This window comes from Odontomachus brunneus, unplaced genomic scaffold (genome assembly GCF_010583005.1).
Source record: "Odontomachus brunneus isolate Ranch 3 - 2012 unplaced genomic scaffold, Obru_v1 Obru_scaffold_015, whole genome shotgun sequence".
NCBI classification, from domain to species: domain Eukaryota; kingdom Metazoa; phylum Arthropoda; class Insecta; order Hymenoptera; family Formicidae; genus Odontomachus; species Odontomachus brunneus.
This window is the reverse complement of record NW_022639465.1, coordinates 2,388,358-2,395,275: the sequence shown is the minus strand read 5'-3', so window position 1 is coordinate 2,395,275 and position 6,918 is coordinate 2,388,358. Positions and strand designations below refer to the sequence as shown.

The following is a 6,918-nucleotide window of genomic DNA, read 5'->3' as shown; positions in this document are numbered from 1 at the left end:
CGCGGTGTATTGCGTCGACGGTCGCGGGGGATAGACGGAAGTCTCGGCGGTTTCCGGCACCGTTAGATCGATTTGTTCTCACAGTTATGCAAAGGCGGCGTAACGGTTGGGAAATGCGCGGAAAAAAATGGCATCGATTTCATCGTTGAAGCAGCGGCTCGATCGGACGCACTCGGGAGTATTCAATTTTTCGGTCTGTCGCGCCGCGTGATTGCCGTGCTTCTCCTCCGAGAAGTATAAAATCGATTCGGAAACGCCGATGCAACCTTGTATAATCGGTTACGAGGGTACTTCCGCACACGCGCGCATCAAGCTTTCCCCGAATTCGACGAGAGTTACGCAAGCGCGATGACGAGAATCATCTTTGCGACGAAATAGACTCGTCAGAGGCACAGACTTCTATATAATATCTAGACTGCTAAATAGGTATAGTTTAGTTAAGGATTATTTGGTCGGAAAAATATCGCCCGCCATCCTTGAAAGGACCTCACATACCTGAGTGGCAATGTATGAGTGGGAGGAAGCAATATGCTATAGTGCGTATCATTACTACTCCCATATGATACGGTTCTTTTAAAGATGGCCGCTCGATATTTTTCCAACCACTCGCTAAATACGGCTATTAGCAAGTTTATTACGGCTATTAGCTAGTTTATATATAGAAGTTTGTGGTCAGAGGACGCTGCACTGAGAGAAAAATATAGTTGTCTCTTTGGCGTCAGCTATACTCTTTTGTGATTTTAACCACAAAAATAGTTAGAAAAACCATCATTTTAGTAAGTGTCATTAGAAAAATGGTTCTTCTAATTATTTTTTTGGTTAAAATCACAAAAAAGTATAGTTGACGTCAAAGACACCTATATTTTTCTCTCAGTGTGGTCGCGCTCTCTTAAAGACGATCATTCGCACATATTTTTCTCGATATTTTCGCCGAGTCGCATGAAAATTCGAATGGCGAGAATTAACTTATCGGATTAACAAACACTCGATCTCGCCAAATTCCGCTGATCCGCCGAATTCTTCTCGATTATCCCGGCTGATCCTGAAATGTCGCGTTCAGGACGATCGTGGTGCGTATTATGCGCGCATTTTTCGCGGAGAGTGCGCGAATGGCCGCGGGTGGCTCTGCCAGTCGCTGTTCTCGCGATCGCTTATTACCCTCTCCTGTGCCGCGCACAGAGTCGGTCACGATGATCTTCAACCGGTCGCCTCGACCGCCCTTCTCCCCGCATCATCTCGTCGGATTTTTCCTCGCTTTTCTTGCCGTGTTCTCTCATCTCTGTACGCTATTATTCCGCGTTTCTCGAGAGCAATTCCCTCCATAGCTTCCTTCGTTTCGCGTCGGTTTTTTTAGTTTGTCGTATGGCGAAACTTAGAAAGACTCGACAAGATCGAAAGAAATCGCGACGTGACGTCCCTCAGCGTCACTACAACATCCCGAGAACTGCGTCGGCGAGATGTAAAATCCTATATAAAAAATATAATCTCATTCTTGACGGAATCCTCTTATATATATGTTACGTTACGGTTATGTTGCACTAGCTTAAACTGGCGTTGTTCGAGATTCTTACATCTAGAACAAATCTAAATTAATTAAAATGTCTAAATTAAATTATCACATAGTCAAGGGGACGAAATCAGGTGATGGTGGTGAGATGTGCAGGTAAACTATATTTTTCTAGATAATAACACAATGTAAAATATGATAAAAAAGGGATATTCTACTAAAACCAAAAGGAAAATATCCCAGTACTTCACAAAAAAGAACTCTGGTCGCAAGTTGTTATTTCTAACTTTTTTTAGAATTTAATATTTGCTTTAATATAAGTTGAGTTTTTTGTGAGGTTATTTTTCTGTTTGTATAAAAAACTGGAGATAATAATAAATAATTTTCTATATTCACGCGAAGAGAGAGGTAAGTTTGTTTGTTCTGACATGAAATTCGCGCTTGTTACAAACGAGTCAACGCGTATTGGTTGAAGGAAACGGAATTTTTTATTCTCAGAATCAAACTTGGGTCATAAGAAATCTTGTGTCTTTCGAGCAAAACGCGTTGGTTTGTTTATCAAACTTCATGTCAATGCAATCAAAGTTTCCCTGCGGAAACTGTTACCGGAGGAGTATATTTCCCTTTTAATGTTATGCCTGGAATATCTTTTCCCTAGTTTTAGAATAATTCTCTTGAGGTCAAGAGGATTCCGTTCACGGATGCGATTGTATTATTTTGGCTGCGAGAGAGATACATTGACGACGACTAAATTGATATTCCTCAATGTGATCACTTCGTCCGCGAGCGAACGACAATTTCGTCGACGTTCTGTTTATTCGCGTACACAGGACGATCTATTAATAAAGAGTTCGGTACAAGTTGCCGCGAAATACCTCGGAAAGTTCCTCTCAGACGTGGCTAGTGACTCGCGTCGGCTGGTAATGAAGCGAAGCGCCCTAAGTTTTGTCGCGACGTAGGTAGTTGGGAGAAGTCGTGTCTCGCATAGTTAAAAGTTTCAAAGACGCTTACGTACAGCGTGGAATTCCGTTTGATAGTCGGGTCCTACCACCTCGAGCGTTTCGCGCGGTTGCTCGCTCGCTCGCTCGTTCACTCGTCTGTCGGTAACTTGGCTTTCTGCCTCTCACAGTGACAGGCTTCGCTTTGCCGTCGGTACGATAGCGGATACTTGACTCGTCATAGCGCCCGAGGGGCAGTGTGATTATAGTCTAATGACAACAAGATCGGAGGACGAAGGTACGCCGAGTCAAATGCTTTCTCTGTCACGCGAGGTACTCCAGGAGGGCGACGTATACTGAAAGAAAAATTATATTAAAGTCAACAAATATTTCCTTGATGAGTACCATTAACATACTTAAATCTACATTCTCTTTATTTAAACCTAATATTGTTTATTTAAATCAGGTAAACGATATTTGGCAATTATGTAGAATAAGGACTTTTCCGAATTTTGATATTTTTTGCTGCAATCTTGATAAATATCTTTGTTGTTATTCCAACAGTGATAATCAAATGGGGGAGCCTAAAAAATATGTAAACTATCTATTTTTAACTATTTTTTCTAACATATGCTTGTAGAATATCATATCCCTTAAGGTTTAAGACTGAAATTGCAACAAAGTACTGAAAAGATTAGAACATTTATTTATTAGTGACAAACACTACTTTATTGGTAATATAAAAAAATAATTTTTACAAAAATAAATATTGAATTTTTGTTTAAATTGGAGACCGGGTCTTCAAATTGTACATTGGGTTTTTAAATCGTATTTTAAAGATATGCAGTCATAAACAATAAAAAAGTATTAATTAATTATTAATTAACGCCATATTACAGTAATATAACAATAAAACAAAACAAAAATAAAAGTACGTAAGTAATACAACTAGTATCATCCATTTTACTATATAACACAAATATTGCTTGAAACAACATGTTTCAACAACATTTTTAACCGATTTGGCTAATTCTTTTATTATGAATCATGCCTGTTTCATTTGTCACCGCGGTTTTCTTCGTCATCGCGGTTTAATTCATTATCGAGCGCAATGATTTAAAAAATCTGAAGGTTTTAGCCGTCGCTCATTGTTTGTTAAAAAATTATTAACAAAGAAAGTATGAATGTAACGCAATTTTTCAAGACAGTCCTATAAAATACACACTTTTCCTTTCACTTTTGTGAAAAATTCTCACTCTTTAGCTTAAGTACAACAGACTTGGCTCCCTCCCGACCGCGGTACGGGGGTCTGGGGGGCGTAGCCCCCCAGTTACACGGCTAATGACAGGCTTCTTCATGCATCTTTTTTATTAATATCTCGGAAACTGTAAGCGACCGCCATATAGCTATGTTTATATTATTGAAATATGATAAAAAATAAAAAAGGTGCCTGTCTCTAGCCGTGTAACTGGGGGACTACGCCCTTCAGACTCCCCGTATCGCGGGGGAGGGGGGGGGGCGCAAATCTGTTGTATTTTAGCTAAAGTTACTTAACTTAAAGTTACTTAACTTAAAGTTTAACAATCGCAAATTAAAATGGAGATGCCACAAACCTCGAAAAGCTACGTAGAGAGAAATAATTAAAAACATTGAAAGGTTACGTACTTTTCGGCTCCCCCATTTGATTATCAATGTTGGAATAACAACAAAGATATTTATCAAGATTGCAGCAAAAAAATATCAAAATTCGGAAAAATCCTTATTCTACATAATTACCCCATATATTTGATTTAAATAAAAGATAATGCAGATTTAAGTAAATATGTTAATGGCATCCATCAAGGAAATATTTGTTGATTTTAATGTAATTTTTCTCTCAGTGTAGGAGAAACAAAAAAAGATAGAGAAAGAAAGTGAAAGAAAGATAGAGGATGCTTTGATTACACACGATCGATTCTCCTTCATAATTTTTTTTCTACCAAGTGGACAATTATCCAAGAAAAGCATCTGACTCTCTACTATCCTCCTTTACTAATCCTGACTTCATCCCTCTTGCAGCAATGGTCAGTCTATTTCGTACGGCTTGAGCGGGATGAGAAAGCGCGAAGAAAGGGTGTAAGAGACATTTATTGCGAATAAAACGGTTGAGTGATTTACTTTTAGATACTTTTGGTACTTCTGATACATCGATCATAAATAATTTCTACTGAACGGTCGTGTTCACCGAATGTAGTCATTTTTCAATCGAGCAACCGCGATAGGACGTTGCGTCTTGTTGTGGCCGCGTGCCAGTTCGCGCGGTGTAAACAGAATGGAGTCGTTTGCGGGCGGTGGGAAATCGGGTCGCCGTCCATCTCAGCGCGCACCACCCTCCGTTCGCCCCCGATCGCGAAATCCAAACAGCGTCGCGGGGAAGGTCAGCCGGGAAAGCTCCCTTGTTGTTCTGCTGCAGACGAAAAGTCTGGCGCCGATGTGACGGCGATGCGACGACAACTACGCGGATGCATCCCGTCCAGGGATGCTAGCTAGCCTCAGTGCTCGTTCTCCTCTTACGCGCTGTGCACCGTCTCTTCTCCATCTGGCTCTCCTCCTCAAGTCTCAGCGTCCTCGAGTCTCAGCCCGCGTCTCTGCGAACAGTTCTCATTTCGCGAAATCCAACGCACCGGATCTTGTTATCCCGCGGACGGCTCGCTCACGTAATCTGCATTTTTATTCGATTCGCTTGCGCGAGGAACGAATCGGATCGATTTTTCAGCCGTCGCTCCGCGATACATGGGTCAATCGAATAAGTTCAATAGGAGAGGATCCCGCGTGAGATAAAAGCACTCAATGCCTGGACAATATTAGTAACACTAATGCCTGACTCATTCTTAATGTTTTGTTTTTAAATACGAATATGGGATTTAAACTTTTTGCATAGAATATCTGTACATGTATTCTCTCAATATTAGAAGTTTACATGTTTGTTTTTAAAGACTAAAATAAGAAGAGTGTCCAGAATTAGAGGTATCAGTGTGGTGTTATTAGTGTGGCATTGGTACCTTTACCTTACAGCTTGCGAGACTCTTCGGCGAATAGAAGGAACGAAATATCATACGAACGGTGACTTGTTTGAGGCGAGCATTCCTGCGAAAAGCACGAGCGACATCACATACACGTCGTTTAGTTTTAGCGGACTAGAGGAATCGAAAGAGACTCTGAATGTAACATAAAGGGATGCGGTAGTTTTCCGCCTTATATATCGTTCCGGGCGACACGCCAGGAAGACGTACAACGTTCGACGGTCGCTGCGACGATAAAAGTTCTTTCGGCCGACAAAGGGCTGAAACAGACCTTTTTCACCGGTGCTTTCACGTTCCGCGGTAGCGTTCTGTCAACTGCGGCGGTACCGAGCGAGAAAGTCTCCTCGAGATGTTGAAGTTTCGAGCATCCGGCCAACGGAAGTGCGGCGGCACGGTGAGAATCTTAAGCGTCTGTGACTGAAATCTCAGCGAGGAGATGTCGAAGAAAAGTTAATTCTTCACCGCGGAAAAAAATTTGGGAGATCGCGGTGACGTTCGTCACGTTCTCTTATTAAAGTATATACGGGGAGATTTTGCGTGGGCTCTTCAACTATGTGCTAACTCTTCTTTTAGGAATTTTTGCATGCAAAGCCAAAGTTTGGAATATTCACTTTCGGAATAGTTTGAGAGTGTTTTCTGAGTTTAAAGCTATCTGAATATCTTGTCCCAGATATTTCATGGCGCTACACAAAGTCTCGCGGCACTATGCGTTGACCATGTATTTCATCGCGTCCGAGTTCGCGGTAATTTGCCGTCATAACTTCGCCTGTGCAGTCGCTTTCGGACAGCGTCGCGCGTCGACGTCTGGGAAGTTGCCTGCCTCCAGGTGCATCGAGAGACCACAGCGGTTCTCAGCCGTTTTTTCGTGCACGAAACTCGCTCGTCATCGGCTATATCACATCGTATCGATTTGAAACGTCAAAGCGATCACAGACTACAACTTTTAGACGCAAAAGCTCTAAATTTCTTGTTGGAATTTCACGAAAAACTTATTGTTATTATTTTATTGTAAAGTCTCAATAATTGACTAATTATTTTTTTAGGACACAAACTAGCAACAATATTCGGAAATTTATATAAAGAAGACTATTATATAATATATTATAAAATATGTTTGAATTTTATATGTGATTAAGTGATATATAATTATATTAGAAAAAAATTCATAATTTAAGAAAAAATAAAAGTTTTTTATAAAATAGTATTGTCGTTATAGTTTTTCGAGTCATTTGGTATATATATATTTTTTTAAGAAGATAAAACAGAAAGGAAATTTAACGAAGAAATTTAATTTCTTCTTTAAAATGAACTAAAATATTTAATTATATAAACGTAAAATAATAATTATAAATCAATTTTTTAACGCAAATACACACACACACACACACACACACACATATATATATATATA

The 6,918-nt window shown here is 40.1% G+C and overlaps 1 protein-coding gene across 1 annotated transcript in view; it reads left to right on the top strand.

Annotated features, from left to right (window-relative positions):
- LOC116841370 overlaps positions 1-6,918 on the top strand; it is a 122,599-nt gene that overhangs the window by 46,537 nt on the left and 69,144 nt on the right. The gene's annotated exons all lie outside the window — the stretch shown is intronic.